Source organism: Puntigrus tetrazona, chromosome 4, assembly GCF_018831695.1.
Source record: "Puntigrus tetrazona isolate hp1 chromosome 4, ASM1883169v1, whole genome shotgun sequence".
In the NCBI taxonomy this organism is placed as follows: domain Eukaryota; kingdom Metazoa; phylum Chordata; class Actinopteri; order Cypriniformes; family Cyprinidae; genus Puntigrus; species Puntigrus tetrazona.
In genome coordinates, this window is record NC_056702.1 from 15,994,613 (window position 1) to 16,009,012 (window position 14,400).

Below are 14,400 nucleotides of genomic sequence, written 5' to 3' on the forward strand. Positions count from 1 at the left end.
ATTAAAGATAAGAGCATTAGTTAAGTAGTTAAAAACAGTCAAACTCTGTTTAAAGAACAGCTACTTTAAAGGCAATTGAATTAAATAAGCAGTAAGGGAAAGCAAAGAGCTGGTCAAACTTTGACCACACTAAGGGCCAGTGTATTAGATAAGTAGTGAAAAAACTCGAAAACTTACAGCACCTGGTATTCCTAGGCAGTCTCCCATCCAAGTACTAACTACGCCCAACTCTGCTTAGCTTCTGAGATCAGGCGTGTACAGGGTGGTATGGCCGTAAGCTAAAGCTGCTGCAAAAGGCCCCCTATTTTAAGGTGAGGCACACTAAGTGCCATTATACTAGATAAGTAATGAATGAAATACAAAAAAAAATACTTCAAAATGAGCTACATTAAAGATAAGAGCATTAGTTAAGTAGTTAAAAACAGTCAAACTCTGTTTAAAGTACAGCTACTTTAAAGGCAATTGAATTAAATAAGCAGTAAGGGAAAGCAAAGAGCTGGTCAAACTTTGGCCACACTAAGGGCCGTTGTATTAGATAAGTAGTGAAAAAACTCAAAAACTTACAGTACCTGGTATTCCTAGGCAGTCTCCCATCCAAGTACTAACTAGGCCCAACTCTGCTTAGCTTCTGAGATCAGACGAGATCAGGCGTGAACAGGGTGGTATTGCCGTAAGCGAAAGCTGCTGCAAAAAGCCCCCTATTTTAAGGTGAGGCACACTAAGTGCCATTATACTAGATAAGTAATGAATGAAATAAAAAAAAAAAATACTTTAAAATGAGCTACATTAAAGATAAGAGCATTAGTTAAGTAGTTAAAAACAGTCAAACTCTGTTTAAAGAACAGCTACTTTAAAGGCAATTGAATTAAATAAGCAGTAAGGGAAAGCAAAGAGCTGGTCAAACTTTGACCACACTAAGGGCCAGTGTATTAGATAAGTAGTGAAAAAACTCAAAAACTTACAGCACCTGGTATTCCTAGGCAGTCTCCCATCCAAGTACTAACTAGGCCCAACTCTGCTTAGCTTCTGAGATCAGACGAGATCAGGCGTGAACAGGGTGGTATGGCCGTAAGCTAAAGCTGCTGCAAAAAGCCCCCTATTTTAAGGTGAGGCACACTAAGTGCCATTATACTAGATAAGTAATGAATGAAATACAAAAAAAAATACTTCAAAATGAGCTACATTAAAGATAAGAGCATTAGTTAAGTAGTTAAAAACAGTCAAACTCTGTTTAAAGTACAGCTACTTTAAAGGCAATTGAATTAAATAAGCAGTAAGGGAAAGCAAAGAGCTGGTCAAACTTTGGCCACACTAAGGGCCGTTGTATTAGATAAGTAGTGAAAAAACTCAAAAATTTACAGCACCTGGTATTCCTAGGCAGTCTCCCATCCAAGTACTAACCAGGCCCAACTCTGCTTAGCTTCTGAGATCAGGCGTGAACAGGGTGGTATGGCCGTAAGCTAAAGCTGCTGCAAAAAGCCCCCTATTTTAAGGTGAGGCACACTAAGTGCCATTATACTAGATACGTAATGAATGAAATACAAAAAAAAAAAAAAATACTTCAAAATGAGCTACATTAAAGATAAGAGCATTAGTTAAGTAGTTAAAAACAGTCAAACTTTGTTTAAAGAACAGCTACTTTAAAGGCAATTGAATTAAATAAGCAGTAAGGGAAAGCAAAGAGCTGGTCAAACTTTGACCACACTAAGGGCCAGTGTATTAGATAAGTAGTGAAAAAACTCAAAAACTTACGGCACCTGGTATTCCTAGGCAGTCTCCCATCCAAGTACTAACTAGGCCCAACTCTGCTTAGCTTCTGAGATCAGGCGAGATCAGGCGTGAACAGGGTGGTATGGCCGTAAGCTAAAGCTGCTGCAAAAAGCCCCTATTTTAAGGTGAGGCACACTAAGTGCCATTATACTAGATACGTAATGAATGAAATACAAAAAAAAAAAAATACTTCAAAATGAGCTACATTAAAGATAAGAACATTAGTTAAGTAGTTAAAAACAATCAAACTCTGTTTAAAGAACAGCTACTTTAAAGGCAATTGAATTAAATAAGCAGTAAGGGAAAGCAAAGAGCTGGTCAAACTTTGACCACACTAAGGGCCAGTGTATTAGATAAGTAGTGAAAAAACTCAAAAACTTACAGCACCTGGTATTCCTAGGAAGTCTCCCATCCAAGTACTAACTAGGCCCAACTCTGCTTAGCTTCTGAGATCAGACGAGATCAGGCGTGAACAGGGTGGTATGGCCGTAAGCTAAAGCTGCTGCAAAAAGCCCCCTATTTTAAGGTGAGGCACACTAAGTGCCATTATACTAGATAAGTAATGAATGAAATACAAAAAAAAATACTTCAAAATGAGCTACATTAAAGATAAGAGCATTAGTTAAGTAGTTAAAAACAGTCAAACTCTGTTTAAAGTACAGCTACTTTAAAGGCAATTGAATTAAATAAGCAGTAAGGGAAAGCAAAGAGCTGGTCAAACTTTGGCCACACTAAGGGCCGTTGTATTAGATAAGTAGTGAAAAAACTCAAAAATTTACAGCACCTGGTATTCCTAGGCAGTCTCCCATCCAAGTACTAACCAGGCCCAACTCTGCTTAGCTTCTGAGATCAGACGAGATCAGGCGTGAACAGGGTGGCATGGCCGTGAAAGTAGAAAGCTGCTGCAAAAAGCCCCCTATTTTAAGGTGAGGCACACTAAGTGCCATTATACTAGATAAGTAATGAATGAAATACAAAAAAAAAAAATACTTCAAAATGAGCTACATTAAAGATAAGAGCATTAGTTAAGTAGTTAAAAACAGTCAAACTCTGTTTAAAGAACAGCTACTTTAAAGGCAATTGAATTAAATAAGCAGTAAGGGAAAGCAAAGAGCTGGTCAAACTTTGACCACACTATGGGCCAGTGTATTAGATAAGTAGTGAAAAAACTCAAAAACTTACAGTACCTGGTATTCCTAGGCAGTCTCCCATCCAAGTACTAACTAGGCCCAACTCTGCTTAGCTTCTGAGATCAGACGAGATCAGGCGTGAACAGGGTGGTATTGCCGTAAGCGAAAGCTGCTGCAAAAAGCCCCCTATTTTAAGGTGAGGCACACTAAGTGCCATTATACTAGATAAGTAATGAATGAAATACAAAAAAATACTTCAAAATGAGCTACATTAAAGATAAGAGCATTAGTTAAGTAGTTAAAAACAGTCAAACTCTGTTTAAAGAACAGCTACTTTAAAGGCAATTGAATTAAATAAGCAGTAAGGGAAAGCAAAGAGCTGGTCAAACTTTGACCACACTATGGGCCAGTGTATTAGATAAGTAGTGAAAAAACTCAAAAACTTACAGCACCTGGTATTCCTAGGCAGTCTCCCATCCAAGTACTTAATAGGCCCAACTCTGCTTAGCTTCTGAGATCAGGCGAGATCAGGCGTGAACAGGGTGGTATGGCCGTAAGCGAAAGCTGCTGCAAAAGCCCCTATTTTAAGGTGAGGCACACTAAGTGCCATTATACTAGATAAGTAATGAATGAAATAAAAAAAAAATACTTCAAAATGAGCTACATTAAAGATAAGAGCATTAGTTAAGTAGTTAAAAACAGTCAAACTCTGTTTAAAGAACAGCTACTTTAAAGGCAATTGAATTAAATAAGCAGTAAAGGAAAGCAAAGAGCTGGTCAAACTTTGACCACACTAAGGGGCCAGTGTATTAGATAAGTAGTGAAAAAACTCAAAAACTTACAGCACCTGGAATTCCTAGGAAGTCTCCCATCCAAGTACTAACTAGGCCCAACTCTGCTTAGCTTCTGAGATCAGACGAGATCAGGCGTGAACAGGGTGGTATGGCCGTAAGCTAAAGCTGCTGCAAAAGCCCCTATTTTAAGGTGAGGCACACTAAGTGCCATTATACTAGATAAGTTATGAATGAAATATAAAAAAAAATACTTCAAAATGAGCTACATTAAAGATAAGAGCATTAGTTAAGTAGTTAAAAACAGTCAAACTCTGTTTAAAGTACAGCTACTTTAAAGGCAATTGAATTAAATAAGCAGTAAGGGAAAGCAAAGAGCTGGTCAAACTTTGGCCACACTAAGGGCCGTTGTATTAGATAAGTAGTGAAAAAACTCAAAAACTTGCAGCACCTGGTATTCCTAGGCAGTCTCCCATCCAAGTACTAACCAGGCCCAACTCTGCTTAGCTTCTGAGATCAGGCGTAAACAGGGTGGTATGGCCGTAAGCTAAAGCTGCTGCAAAAAGCCCCCTATTTTAAGGTGAGGCACACTAAGTGCCATTATACTAGATAAGTAATGAATGAAATACAAAAAAAATACTTCAAAATGAGCTACATTAAAGATAAGAGCATTAGTTAAGTAGTTAAAAACAGTCAAACTCTGTTTAAAGTACAGCTACTTTAAAGGCAATTGAATTAAATAAGCAGTAAGGGAAAGCAAAGAGCTGCTCAAACTTTGGCCACACTAAGGGCCAGTGTATTAGATAAGTAGTGAAAAAACTCAAAAGCTTACAGCACCTGGTATTCCTAGGCAGTCTCCCATCCAAGTACTAACTAGGCCCAACTCTGCTTAGCTTCTGAGATCAGGCGAGATCAGGCGTGAACAGAGGTGGTATGGCCGTAAGCTTGAAAGCTGCTACAAAAAGCCCGTATTTTAAGGTGTGGCACATTAAGTGCCATTATGCTAGATAAGTAATGAATGAAATACAAAAAAATACTTCAAAATGAGCTACATTAAAGATAAGAGCATTAGTTAAGTAGTTAAAAACAGTCAAACTCTGTTTAAAGTAGAGCTACTTTAAAGGCAATTGAATTAAATAAGCAGTAAGGGAAAGCAAAGAGCTGGTCAAACTTTGGCCACATTAAGGGCCGTTGTATTAGATAAGTAGTGAAAAACTCAAAACTTACAGCACCTGGTATTCCTAGGCAGTCTCCCATCCAAGTACTAACCAGGCCCAACTCTGCTTAGCTTCTGAGATCAGGCGTGAACAGGGTGAACAGTATGTATGGCCGTGCGAAAGCTGCTGCAAAAAGCCCCTATTTTAAGGTGAGGCACACTAAGTGCCATTATACTAGATAAGTAATGAATGAAATACAAAAAAAAAAAAAAAATACTTCAAAATGAGCTACATTAAAGATAAGAGCATTAGTTAAGTAGTTAAAAACAGTCAAACTCTGTTTAAAGAACAGCTACTTTAAAGGCAATTGAATTAAATAAGCAGTAAGGAAAGCAAAGAGCTGGTCAAACTTTGACCACACTAAGGGCCAGTGTATTACATAAGTAGTGAAAAAACTCAAAAACTTACAGCACCTGGTATTCCTAGGCAGTCTCCCATCCAAGTACTAACGAGGCCCAACTCTGCTTAGCTTTTGAGATCAGACGACATCAGGTGTGAACAGGGTGGTATGGCCGTAAGCGAAAGCTGGTGCAAAAGGCCCCCTATTTTAAGGTGAGGCACACTAAGTGCCATTATACTAGATAAGTAATGAATGAAATACAAAACAAAAAAATACTTCAAAATGAGCTACATTAAAGATAAGAGCATTAGTTAAGTAGTTAAAAACAGTCAAACTCTGTTTAAAGAACAGCTACTTTAAAGGCAATTGAATTAAATAAGCAGTAAGGGAAAGCAAAGAGCTGGTCAAACTTTGACCACACTAAGGGTCAGTGTATTAGATAAGTAGTGAAAAAACTCAAAAACTTACAGCACCTGGTATTCCTAGGCAGTCTCCCATCCAAGTACTAATTAGGCCCAACTCTGCTTAGCTTCTGAGATCAGACGAGATCAGGCGTGAACAGGGTGGTATGGCCGTAGTGAAAGCTGCTGCAAAAAGCCCCTATTTTAAGGTGAGGCACACTAAGTGCCATTATACTAAAGTAATGAATGAAATACAAAAAAAAATACTTCAAAATGAGCTACATTAAAGATAAGAGCATTAGTTAAGTAGTTAAAAACAGTCAAACTCTGTTTAAAGAACAGCTACTTTAAAGGCAATTGAATTAAATAAGCAGTAAGGGAAAGCAAAGAGCTGGTCAAACTTTGACCACACTATGGGCCAGTGTATTAGATAAGTAGTGAAAAAACTCAAAAACTTACAGCACCTGGTATTCCTAGGCAGTCTCCCATCCAAGTACTAACTAGGCCCAACTCTGCTTAGCTTCTGAGATCAGACGAGATCAGGCGTGAACAGGGTGGTATGGCCGTAAGCGTGAAAGCTGCTGCAAAAGCCCCTATTTTAAGGTGAGGCACACTAAGTGCCATTATACTAGATAAGTAATGAATGAAATACAAAAAAATACTTCAAAATGAGCTACATTAAAGATAAGAGCATTAGTTAAGTAGTTAAAAACAGTCAAACTCTGCTTAAAAAACAGCTACTTTAAAGGCAATTGAATTAAATAAGCAGTAAGGGAAAGCAAAGAGCTGGTCAAACTTTGGCCACACTAAGGGCCGTTGTATTAGATAAGTAGTGAAAAAACTCAGAAATTTACAGGACCTGGTATTCCTAGGCAGTCTCCCATCCAAGTACTAACCAGGGCCAACTCTGCTTAGCTTCTGAGATCAGGCGAGATCAGGCGTGAACAGGGTGGTATGGCCGTAAGCTAAAGCTGCTGCAAAAAGCCCCTATTTTAAGGTGAGGCACACTAAGTGCCATTATACTAGATACGTAATGAATGAAATGAAATAAAAAAAAAATACTTCAAAATGAGCTACATTAAAGATAAGAGCATTAGTTAAGTAGTTAAAAACAGTCAAACTCTGTTTAAAGAACAGCTACTTTAAAGGCAATTGAATTAAATAAGCAGTAAGGGAAAGCAAAGAGCTGGTCAAACTTTGACCACACTAAGGGTCAGTGTATTAGATAAGTAGTGAAAAACTCAAAAACTTACGGCACCTGGTATTCCTAGGCAGTCTCCCATCCAAGTACTAACTAGGCCCAACTCTGTTTAGCTTCTGAGATCAGGCGAGATCAGGCGTGAACAGGGTGGCATGGCCGTAAGCGAAAGCTGCTGCAAAAAGCCCCTATTTTAAGGTGAGGCACACTAAGTGCCATTATACTAGATACGTAATGAATGAAATACAAAAAAAAAAAAATACTTCAAAATGAGCTACATTAAAGATAAGAACATTAGTTAAGTAGTTAAAAACAATCAAACTCTGTTTAAAGAACAGCTACTTTAAAGGCAATTGAATTAAATAAGCAGTAAGGGAAAGCAAAGAGCTGGTCAAACTTTGACCACACTAAGGGCCAGTGTATTAGATAAGTAGTGAAAAAACTCAAAAACTTACAGCACCTGGTATTCCTAGGAAGTCTCCCATCCAAGTACTAACTAGGCCCAACTCTGCTTAGCTTCTGAGATCAGGCGTGAACAGGGTGGTATGGCCGTAAGCTAAAGCTGCTGCAAAAGGCCCCCTATTTTAAGGTGAGGCACACTAAGTGCCATTATACTAGATAAGTAATGAATGAAATACAAAAAAAAATACTTCAAAATGAGCTACATTAAAGATAAGAGCATTAGTTAAGTAGTTAAAAACAGTCAAACTCTGTTTAAAGTACAGCTACTTTAAAGGCAATTGAATTAAATAAGCAGTAAGGGAAAGCAAAGAGCTGGTCAAACTTTGGCCACACTAAGGGCCGTTGTATTAGATAAGTAGTGAAAAAACTCAAAAATTTACAGCACCTGGTATTCCTAGGCAGTCTCCCATCCAAGTACTAACCAGGCCCAACTCTGCTTAGCCTCTGAGATCAGACGAGATCAGGCGTGAACAGGGTGGCATGGCCGTAAGCGAAAGCTGCTGCAAAAAGCCCCCTATTTTAAGGTGAGGCACACTAAGTGCCATTATACTAGATAAGTAATGAATGAAATACAAAAAAAAATACTTCAAAATGAGCTACATTAAAGATAAGAGCATTAGTTAAGTAGTTAAAAACAGTCAAACTCTGTTTAAAGAACAGCTACTTTAAAGGCAATTGAATTAAATAAGCAGTAAGGGAAAGCAAAGAGCTGGTCAAACTTTGACCACACTATGGGCCAGTGTATTAGATAAGTAGTGAAAAAACTCAAAAACTTACAGTACCTGGTATTCCTAGGCAGTCTCCCATCCAAGTACTAACTAGGCCCAACTCTGCTTAGCTTCTGAGATCAGACGAGATCAGGCGTGAACAGGGGTGGTATGCCGCCGTAGCGAAAGCTGCTGCAAAAAGCCCCTATTTTAAGGTGAGGCACACTAAGTGCCATTATACTAGATAAGTAATGAATGAAATACAAAAAAATACTTCAAAATGAGCTACATTAAAGATAAGAGCATTAGTTAAGTAGTTAAAAACAGTCAAACTCTGTTTAAAGAACAGCTACTTTAAAGGCAATTGAATTAAATAAGCAGTAAGGGAAAGCAAAGAGCTGGTCAAACTTTGACCACACTATGGGCCAGTGTATTAGATAAGTAGTGAAAAAACTCAAAAACTTACAGCACCTGGTATTCCTAGGCAGTCTCCCATCCAAGTACTTAATAGGCCCAACTCTGCTTAGCTTCTGAGATCAGACGAGATCAGGCGTGAACAGGGTGGTATGGCCGTAAGTTAAAGCTGCTGCAAAAGCCCCTATTTTAAGGTGAGGCACACTAAGTGCCATTATACTAGATAAGTAATGAATGAAATAAAAAAAAAAAAATACTTCAAAATGAGCTACATTAAAGATAAGAGCATTAGTTAAGTAGTTAAAAACAGTCAAACTCTGTTTAAAGAACAGCTACTTTAAAGGCAATTGAATTAAATAAGCAGTAAGGGAAAGCAAAGAGCTGGTCAAACTTTGACCACACTAAGGGCCAGTGTATTAGATAAGTAGTGAAAAAACTCAAAAACTTACAGCACCTGGAATTCCTAGGAAGTCTCCCATCCAAGTACTAACTAGGCCCAACTCTGCTTAGCTTCTGAGATCAGAGGCGAGATCAGGCGTGAACAGGGTGGTATGGCCGTAAGCTAAAGCTGCTGCAAAAAGCCCCCTATTTTAAGGTGAGGCACACTAAGTGCCATTATACTAGATAAGTTATGAATGAAATACAAAAAAAAAAATACTTCAAAATGAGCTACATTAAAGATAAGAGCATTAGTTAAGTAGTTAAAAACAGTCAAACTCTGTTTAAAGTACAGCTACTTTAAAGGCAATTGAATTAAATAAGCAGTAAGGGAAAGCAAAGAGCTGGTCAAACTTTGGCCACACTAAGGGCCGTTGTATTAGATAAGTAGTGAAAAAACTCAAAAACTTGCAGCACCTGGTATTCCTAGGCAGTCTCCCATCCAAGTACTAACCAGGCCCAACTCTGCTTAGCTTCTGAGATCAGGCGTAAACAGGGTGGTATGGCCGTAAGCTAAAGCTGCTGCAAAAGCCCCTATTTTAAGGTGAGGCACACTAAGTGCCATTATACTAGATAAGTAATGAATGAAATACAAAAAAAAATACTTCAAAATGAGCTACATTAAAGATAAGAGCATTAGTTAAGTAGTTAAAAACAGTCAAACTCTGTTTAAAGTACAGCTACTTTAAAGGCAATTGAATTAAATAAGCAGTAAGGGAAAGCAAAGAGCTGCTCAAACTTTGGCCACACTAAGGGCCAGTGTATTAGATAAGTAGTGAAAAAACTCAAAAGCTTACAGCACCTGGTATTCCTAGGCAGTCTCCCATCCAAGTACTAACTAGGCCCAACTCTGCTTAGCTTCTGAGATCAGACGAGATCAGGCGTGAACAGAGTGGTATGGCCGTAAGCGAAAGCTGCTACAAAAAGCCCCGTATTTTAAGGTGTGGCACATTAAGTGCCATTATGCTAGATAAGTAATGAATGAAATACAAAAAAATACTTCAAAATGAGCTACATTAAAGATAAGAGCATTAGTTAAGTAGTTAAAAACAGTCAAACTCTGTTTAAAGTAGAGCTACTTTAAAGGCAATTGAATTAAATAAGCAGTAAGGGAAAGCAAAGAGCTGGTCAAACTTTGGCCACATTAAGGGCCGTTGTATTAGATAAGTAGTGAAAAAACTCAAAAACTTACAGCACCTGGTATTCCTAGGCAGTCTCCCATCCAAGTACTAACCAGGCCCAACTCTGCTTAGCTTCTGAGCTTCTGAGATCAGGCGTGAACAGGGTGGTATGGCCGTGTTTAAAGCTACTGCAAAAAGCCCCTATTTTAAGGTGAGGCACACTAAGTGCCATTATACTAGATAAGTAATGAATGAAATACAAAAAAAAAAAAATACTTCAAAATGAGCTACATTAAAGATAAGAGCATTAGTTAAGTAGTTAAAAACAGTCAAACTCTGTTTAAAGAACAGCTACTTTAAAGGCAATTGAATTAAATAAGCAGTAAAGGAAAGCAAAGAGCTGGTCAAACTTTGACCACACTAAGGGCCAGTGTATTACATAAGTAGTGAAAAAACTCAAAAATTACAGCACCTGGTATTCCTAGGCAGTCTCCCATCCAAGTACTAACGAGGCCCAACTCTGCTTAGCTTTTGAGATCAGAGGCGACATCAGGTGTGAACAGGGTGGTATGGCCGTGGCGAAAGCTGTGCAAAAAGCCCCTATTTTAAGGTGAGGCACACTAAGTGCCATTATACTAGATAAGTAATGAATGAAATACAAAAAAAAAAATACTTCAAAATGAGCTACATTAAAGATAAGAGCATTAGTTAAGTAGTTAAAAACAGTCAAACTCTGTTTAAAGAACAGCTACTTTAAAGGCAATTGAATTAAATAAGCAGTAAAGGAAAGCAAAGAGCTGGTCAAACTTTGACCACACTAAGGGTCAGTGTATTAGATAAGTAGTGAAAAAACTCAAAAACTTACAGCACCTGGTATTCCTAGGCAGTCTCCCATCCAAGTACTAATTAGGCCCAACTCTGCTTAGCTTCTGAGATCAGACGAGATCAGGCGTGAACAGGGTGGTATGGCCGTAAGCGAAAGCTGCTGCAAAAAGCCCCCTATTTTAAGGTGAGGCACACTAAGTGCCATTATACTAAAGTAATGAATGAAATACAAAAAAATACTTCAAAATGAGCTACATTAAAGATAAGAGCATTAGTTAAGTAGTTAAAAACAGTCAAACTCTGTTTAAAGAACAGCTACTTTAAAGGCAATTGAATTAAATAAGCAGTAAGGGAAAGCAAAGAGCTGGTCAAACTTTGACCACACTATGGGCCAGTGTATTAGATAAGTAGTGAAAAAACTCAAAAACTTACAGCACCTGGTATTCCTAGGCAGTCTCCCATCCAAGTACTAACTAGGCCCAACTCTGCTTAGCTTCTGAGATCAGAGCGAGATCAGGCGTGAACAGGGTGGTATGGCCGTAAGCGAAAGCTGCTGCAAAAGCCCCTATTTTAAGGTGAGGCACACTAAGTGCCATTATACTAGATAAGTAATGAATGAAATACAAAAAAAAATACTTCAAAATGAGCTACATTAAAGATAAGAGCATTAGTTAAGTAGTTAAAAACAGTCAAACTCTGTTTAAAAAGTACAGCTACTTTAAAGGCAATTGAATTAAATAAGCAGTAAGGGAAAGCAAAGAGCTGGTCAAACTTTGGCCACACTAAGGGCCGTTGTATTAGATAAGTAGTGAAAAAACTCAGAAATTTACAGGACCTGGTATTCCTAGGCAGTCTCCCATCCAAGTACTAACTAGGGCCAACTCTGCTTAGCTTCTGAGATCAGGCGAGATCAGGCGTGAACAGGTGGTGGTATGGCCGTAAGCGAAAGCTGCTGCAAAAAGCCCCCTATTTTAAGGTGAGGCACACTAAGTGCCATTATACTAGATAAGTAATGAATGAAATGAAAAAAAAAAAAATACTTCAAAATGAGCTACATTAAAGATAAGAGCATTAGTTAAGTAGTTAAAAACAGTCAAACTCTGTTTAAAGAACAGCTACTTTAAAGGCAATTGAATTAAATAAGCAGTAAGGGAAAGCAAAGAGCTGGTCAAACTTTGACCACACTAAAGGTCAGTGTATTAGATAAGTAGTGAAAAACTCAAAAACTTACGGCACCTGGTATTCCTAGGCAGTCTCCCATCCAAGTACTAACTAGGCCCAACTCTGTTTAGCTTCTGAGATCAGACGAGATCAGGCGTGAACAGGGTGGCATGGCCGTAAGCGAAAGCTGCTGCAAAAAGCCCCCTATTTTAAGGTGAGGCACACTAAGTGCCATTATACTAGATAAGTAATGAATGAAATACAAAAAAAAAAAAAAATACTTCAAAATGAGCTACATTAAAGATAAGAGCATTAGTTAAGTAGTTAAAAACAGTCAAACTCTGTTTAAAGAACAGCTACTTTAAAGGCAATTGAATTAAATAAGCAGTAAGGGAAAGCAAAGAGCTGGTCAAACTTTGACCACACTATGGGCCAGTGTATTAGATAAGTAGTGAAAAAACTCAAAAACTTACAGCACCTGGTATTCCTAGGCAGTCTCCCATCCAAGTACTAACTAGGCCCAACTCTGCTTAGCTTCTGAGATCAGACGAGATCAGGCGTGAACAGGGTGGTATGGCCGTGTGAAAGCTGCTGCAAAAGCCCCTATTTTAAGGTGAGGCACACTAAGTGCCATTATACTAGATAAGTAATGAATGAAATACAAAAAAAAAAAAAAACTTAAAAATGAGCTACATTAAAGATAAGAGCATTAGTTAAGTAGTTAAAAACAGTCAAACTCTGTTTAAAGAACAGCTACTTTAAAGGCAATTGAATTAAATAAGCAGTAAGGGAAAGCAAAGAGCTGGTCAAACTTTGACCACACTAAGGGCCAGTGTATTAGATAAGTAGTGAAAAAACTCAAAACTTACAGCACCTGGTATTCCTAGGCAGTCTCCCATCCAAGTACTAACTACGCCCAACTCTGCTTAGCTTCTGAGATCAGACGAGATCAGGCGTGAACAGGGTGGTATGGCCGTAGCGAAAGCTGCTGCAAAAAGCCCCTATTTTAAGGTGAGGCACACTAAGTGCCATTATACTAGATAAGTAATGAATGAAATACAAAAAAAAAAATACTTCAAAATGAGCTACATTAAAGATAAGAGCATTAGTTAAGTAGTTAAAAACAGTCAAACTCTGTTTAAAGAACAGCTACTTTAAAGGCAATTGAATTAAATAAGCAGTAAGGGAAAGCAAAGAGCTGGTCAAACTTTGACCACACTAAGGGCCAGTGTATTAGATAAGTAGTGAAAAACTCAAAAACTTACAGCACCTGGTATTCCTAGGCAGTCTCCCATCCAAGTACTAACTAGGCCCAACTCTGCTTAGCTTCTGAGATCAGACGAGATCAGGCGTGAACAGGGTGGTATGGCCGTAAGCGAAAGCTGCTGCAAAAAGCCCCCTATTTTAAGGTGAGGCACACTAAGTGCCATTATACTAGATAAGTAATGAATGAAATACAAAAAAAAAAAAATACTTCAAAATGAGCTACATTAAAGATAAGAGCATTAGTTAAGTAGTTAAAAACAGTCAAACTCTGTTTAAAGAACAGCTACTTTAAAGGCAATTGAATTAAATAAGCAGTAAGGGAAAGCAAAGAGCTGGTCAAACTTTGACCACACTAAGGGCCAGTGTATTAGATAAGTAGTGAAAAAACTCAAAACTTACAGCACCTGGTATTCCTAGGCAGTCTCCCATCCAAGTACTAACTAGGCCCAACTCTGCTTAGCTTCTGAGATCAGATGAGATCAGGCGTGAACAGGGTGGTATGGCCTTAAGCTAAAGCTGCTGCAAAAAGCCCCCTATTTTAAGGTGAGGCACACTAAGTGCCATTATACTAGATAAGTAATGAATGAAATACAAAAAAAAAATACTTCAAAATGAGCTACATTAAAGATAAGAGCATTAGTTAAGTAGTTAAAAACAGTCAAACTCTGTTTAAAGAACAGCTACTTTAAAGGCAATTGAATTAAATAAGCAGTAAGGGAAAGCAAAGAGCTGGTCAAACTTTGGCCACACTAAGGGCGTTGTATTAGATAAGTAGTGAAAAAACTCAAATTTACAGCACCTGGTATTCCTAGGCAGTCTCCCATCCAAGTACTAACCAGACCCAACTCTGCTTAGCCTCTGAGATCAGGCGAGATCAGGCGTGAACAGGGTGGCATGGCCGTAAGCGAAAGCTGCTGCAAAAGCCCCTATTTTAAGGTGAGGCACACTAAGTGCCATTATACTAGATAAGTAATGAATGAAATACAAAAAAAAATACTTCAAAATGAGCTACATTAAAGATAAGAGCATTAGTTAAGTAGTTAAAAACAGTCAAACTCTGTTTAAAGAACAGCTACTTTAAAGGTAATTGAATTAAATAAGCAGTAAGGGAAAGCAAAGAGCTGGTCAAACTTTGACCACACTATGGGCCAGTGTATTA

At 38.2% G+C, this 14,400-nt stretch overlaps 8 non-coding genes and 25 pseudogenes across 8 annotated transcripts; all 33 read right to left on the reverse strand.

The window, feature by feature from the left end:
- Nucleotides 1-170: 170 nt before the first annotated feature.
- LOC122343801 lies at nt 171-279 on the reverse strand (annotated as a pseudogene).
- Nucleotides 280-557: 278 nt separating this feature from the next.
- Nucleotides 558-676, reverse strand: LOC122343603 (annotated as a pseudogene).
- Nucleotides 677-955: 279 nt separating this feature from the next.
- Nucleotides 956-1,074, reverse strand: LOC122343848. Its single transcript, XR_006250837.1, has one exon. It is a non-coding gene; the product is annotated as a 5S ribosomal RNA (ribosomal RNA).
- A 278-nt stretch (nt 1,075-1,352) lies between these two features.
- LOC122343754 lies at nt 1,353-1,461 on the reverse strand (annotated as a pseudogene).
- Nucleotides 1,462-1,745: 284 nt separating this feature from the next.
- Nucleotides 1,746-1,864, reverse strand: LOC122343549 (annotated as a pseudogene).
- A 281-nt stretch (nt 1,865-2,145) lies between these two features.
- LOC122343656 lies at nt 2,146-2,264 on the reverse strand. Its single transcript, XR_006250815.1, has one exon. It is a non-coding gene; the product is annotated as a 5S ribosomal RNA (ribosomal RNA).
- A 278-nt stretch (nt 2,265-2,542) lies between these two features.
- On the reverse strand, nt 2,543-2,661 carry LOC122343551 (annotated as a pseudogene).
- Nucleotides 2,662-2,945: 284 nt separating this feature from the next.
- Nucleotides 2,946-3,064, reverse strand: LOC122343604 (annotated as a pseudogene).
- Nucleotides 3,065-3,340: 276 nt separating this feature from the next.
- LOC122343647 lies at nt 3,341-3,459 on the reverse strand (annotated as a pseudogene).
- A 276-nt stretch (nt 3,460-3,735) lies between these two features.
- On the reverse strand, nt 3,736-3,854 carry LOC122343667. The gene has a single exon (XR_006250816.1). It is a non-coding gene; the product is annotated as a 5S ribosomal RNA (ribosomal RNA).
- Nucleotides 3,855-4,130: 276 nt separating this feature from the next.
- LOC122343759 lies at nt 4,131-4,239 on the reverse strand (annotated as a pseudogene).
- Nucleotides 4,240-4,516: 277 nt separating this feature from the next.
- Nucleotides 4,517-4,636, reverse strand: LOC122343601 (annotated as a pseudogene).
- A 673-nt stretch (nt 4,637-5,309) lies between these two features.
- LOC122343697 lies at nt 5,310-5,428 on the reverse strand (annotated as a pseudogene).
- Nucleotides 5,429-5,709: 281 nt separating this feature from the next.
- LOC122343660 lies at nt 5,710-5,827 on the reverse strand (annotated as a pseudogene).
- A 274-nt stretch (nt 5,828-6,101) lies between these two features.
- On the reverse strand, nt 6,102-6,220 carry LOC122343849. Its single transcript, XR_006250839.1, has one exon. It is a non-coding gene; the product is annotated as a 5S ribosomal RNA (ribosomal RNA).
- A 276-nt stretch (nt 6,221-6,496) lies between these two features.
- Nucleotides 6,497-6,615, reverse strand: LOC122343727 (annotated as a pseudogene).
- A 280-nt stretch (nt 6,616-6,895) lies between these two features.
- Nucleotides 6,896-7,014, reverse strand: LOC122343638 (annotated as a pseudogene).
- Nucleotides 7,015-7,295: 281 nt separating this feature from the next.
- On the reverse strand, nt 7,296-7,404 carry LOC122343756 (annotated as a pseudogene).
- A 278-nt stretch (nt 7,405-7,682) lies between these two features.
- On the reverse strand, nt 7,683-7,801 carry LOC122343615 (annotated as a pseudogene).
- A 278-nt stretch (nt 7,802-8,079) lies between these two features.
- LOC122343842 lies at nt 8,080-8,201 on the reverse strand (annotated as a pseudogene).
- A 274-nt stretch (nt 8,202-8,475) lies between these two features.
- LOC122343539 lies at nt 8,476-8,594 on the reverse strand. Its single transcript, XR_006250801.1, has one exon. It is a non-coding gene; the product is annotated as a 5S ribosomal RNA (ribosomal RNA).
- Nucleotides 8,595-8,872: 278 nt separating this feature from the next.
- LOC122343621 lies at nt 8,873-8,993 on the reverse strand (annotated as a pseudogene).
- A 280-nt stretch (nt 8,994-9,273) lies between these two features.
- LOC122343760 lies at nt 9,274-9,382 on the reverse strand (annotated as a pseudogene).
- Nucleotides 9,383-9,658: 276 nt separating this feature from the next.
- Nucleotides 9,659-9,777, reverse strand: LOC122343535. The gene has a single exon (XR_006250797.1). It is a non-coding gene; the product is annotated as a 5S ribosomal RNA (ribosomal RNA).
- A 276-nt stretch (nt 9,778-10,053) lies between these two features.
- On the reverse strand, nt 10,054-10,170 carry LOC122343792 (annotated as a pseudogene).
- A 677-nt stretch (nt 10,171-10,847) lies between these two features.
- Nucleotides 10,848-10,966, reverse strand: LOC122343907. Its single transcript, XR_006250889.1, has one exon. It is a non-coding gene; the product is annotated as a 5S ribosomal RNA (ribosomal RNA).
- A 273-nt stretch (nt 10,967-11,239) lies between these two features.
- On the reverse strand, nt 11,240-11,359 carry LOC122343612 (annotated as a pseudogene).
- Nucleotides 11,360-12,038: 679 nt separating this feature from the next.
- LOC122343553 lies at nt 12,039-12,157 on the reverse strand (annotated as a pseudogene).
- Nucleotides 12,158-12,441: 284 nt separating this feature from the next.
- On the reverse strand, nt 12,442-12,560 carry LOC122343646 (annotated as a pseudogene).
- A 277-nt stretch (nt 12,561-12,837) lies between these two features.
- LOC122343739 lies at nt 12,838-12,956 on the reverse strand (annotated as a pseudogene).
- Nucleotides 12,957-13,233: 277 nt separating this feature from the next.
- Nucleotides 13,234-13,352, reverse strand: LOC122343850. The gene has a single exon (XR_006250840.1). It is a non-coding gene; the product is annotated as a 5S ribosomal RNA (ribosomal RNA).
- A 281-nt stretch (nt 13,353-13,633) lies between these two features.
- LOC122343590 lies at nt 13,634-13,752 on the reverse strand (annotated as a pseudogene).
- A 276-nt stretch (nt 13,753-14,028) lies between these two features.
- Nucleotides 14,029-14,147, reverse strand: LOC122343719 (annotated as a pseudogene).
- Between the last annotated feature and the right edge of the window lie 253 nt (nt 14,148-14,400).